The sequence below is a fragment of the Scyliorhinus torazame genome, chromosome 24, assembly GCF_047496885.1.
Source record: "Scyliorhinus torazame isolate Kashiwa2021f chromosome 24, sScyTor2.1, whole genome shotgun sequence".
Lineage (NCBI taxonomy): Eukaryota > Metazoa > Chordata > Chondrichthyes > Carcharhiniformes > Scyliorhinidae > Scyliorhinus > Scyliorhinus torazame.
The window spans coordinates 46514502-46516328 of NC_092730.1; the positions used below are offsets into that span (position 1 = coordinate 46514502).

The 1827-nt window shown below is 47.6% G+C and overlaps 1 non-coding gene across 1 annotated transcript; it reads right to left on the reverse strand.

Annotated features, from left to right (window-relative positions):
• On the reverse strand, positions 1-72 carry trnag-ucc (transfer RNA glycine (anticodon UCC)). Its single transcript has one exon. It is a non-coding gene; the product is annotated as a tRNA-Gly (tRNA).
• Between the last annotated feature and the right edge of the window lie 1755 nt (positions 73-1827).

Below are 1827 nucleotides of genomic sequence, written 5' to 3' on the forward strand. Positions count from 1 at the left end.
TGCGATGGCCGGGAATCGAACCCGGGTCAATTGCTTGGAAGGCAGCTATGCTCACCACTATACCACCATCGCTCACTGGCAAAATCTCAGTCATGTTAGTACTTCACATTAGTTTATGAAGTGTTCCTTGAAAAAATCCTGCTCTTCGTAGCTTATTTCCCTCCAATTTAAAATGCTCCTGAATGAATGTATGCGTGTCGCACTGCTCCCGTTCAGCCACCAGATGGCACCAGTCCACCATAAATGTATTTCACCAATTTAATTCTGATGTTCTGTGTGTCATCACATAGGACACTTACTCTGGGCTGAGACCTTACCTTGTCCTTGTGTCCGGATGCTGCCGCTTTCAACATGTTTAAGTTATCACAGAGCCCCTCCAGTGCAAGAGGAGGCTCATCGAGTCGGCTCCGACCCTTGGCCCAATCCCCACTTCACCGGTTGATCACATCAGTGTGTCAGCGTGGCCGGAAGAGAAAATGCTGGAAAATCTCAGTAGGTCCGGCAGCATCTGTAGGGAGGGGAAAGACCTAACGTTTCGAGTCTAATGACCCTTTGTCAAAGCCGAGTCATTGGACTCGAAACGTTAGCTCTTTTCTCTCCCTACAGATGCTGCTCGACTTGCTGAGATTTTCCAGAATTTTCTCTTTCGTTTCAGATTCCAGCATCCGCAGGAATTTGCTGTTACCCATGTTTTTCCCAGTGTGGCCGAGTGATCAGGTCGCAGACTTTTCTGAAGGCGTGGGTACGAATCCCACTCCTGACATTGACTTTTCCTCCGCGACGTTCCATCCAAACCCGCGGGATCTCTCACCTGGAAACACAAGGGGAGCAGATACAGAGAAACAGCGGCCACCTGCAAGTTCCACTCCGAGACACACACCATCCTGGGAAATATATCACCCTTTCTGTGGCTGGCTCACAATCCCGGAACTCCCTCCCTAACAGCACCATGTGTACATACACCACATGGACCTGCAGCGGTTCAAGAATCACGTCACCGCCAAATTCTCAAGTGAAATTAATTTTGGACAATAATTGTTGACGGATTCAGCGACACCCACGTCCCGTCAAATAACTTTTAAAATATTTTGGAAACCGAGTCCCCTGAACCCAGCTCAGAAGGTTCACTAATCACAAAGCAAATTACTTCAAATGTTGATCATCATAAATAATAAACACAGGAAATGCTGGAAATGCTCAGAATTAAACAGCATCTGTGGGGAGAAAACTAGAAGCAGCGTTCCAGCTCTGTGATTGGATCATTTCCTTCTCTCTCAATGTGAAATCCTGGACTCAGCTGATAAACAGCAAGATGCCAATCACCAGTCATCAGTATCAGAAACAATGAACCTTTAGGATAGCGAGGCCGAGCGGTCTGAGGAGATGGGTTTAGGTTTCAGTCTCTTCGAGGATGCGGGTGGAAATCCAACCGCTGCCAACATTTGTAGGAAAAGCGGCTAAGGTGGGAAATGGAAATAAAAGTGAACAATGTTGCAAAACTCTTGCTCTTATCCCAAAAGATCTTTCCGTTACTGACAGTGTTGTGTCCTGTGTAAGTCGAGCTGAACTGATTTGGTGCCGCTTGTTCTCACCTTGGAGCCCGTCAGTCTCCGTATTCCAGGGACCATTTATGACATCTTGAAAAACACCCTCCCCTGCTCTCCCCATTCACCAGACTGAAGGGACAATCCCCTCCGCGACCGCTGCTCCACCGCCAATATCCTTCTCTTTCTATCTGCACCTTTCTTTGCAAGTGCAGGAGATGCAACTCCTGACTTTTTACCTCCTCCCTCCTCATTATCCAAGTGCCCAAAACACTCCTTCCAA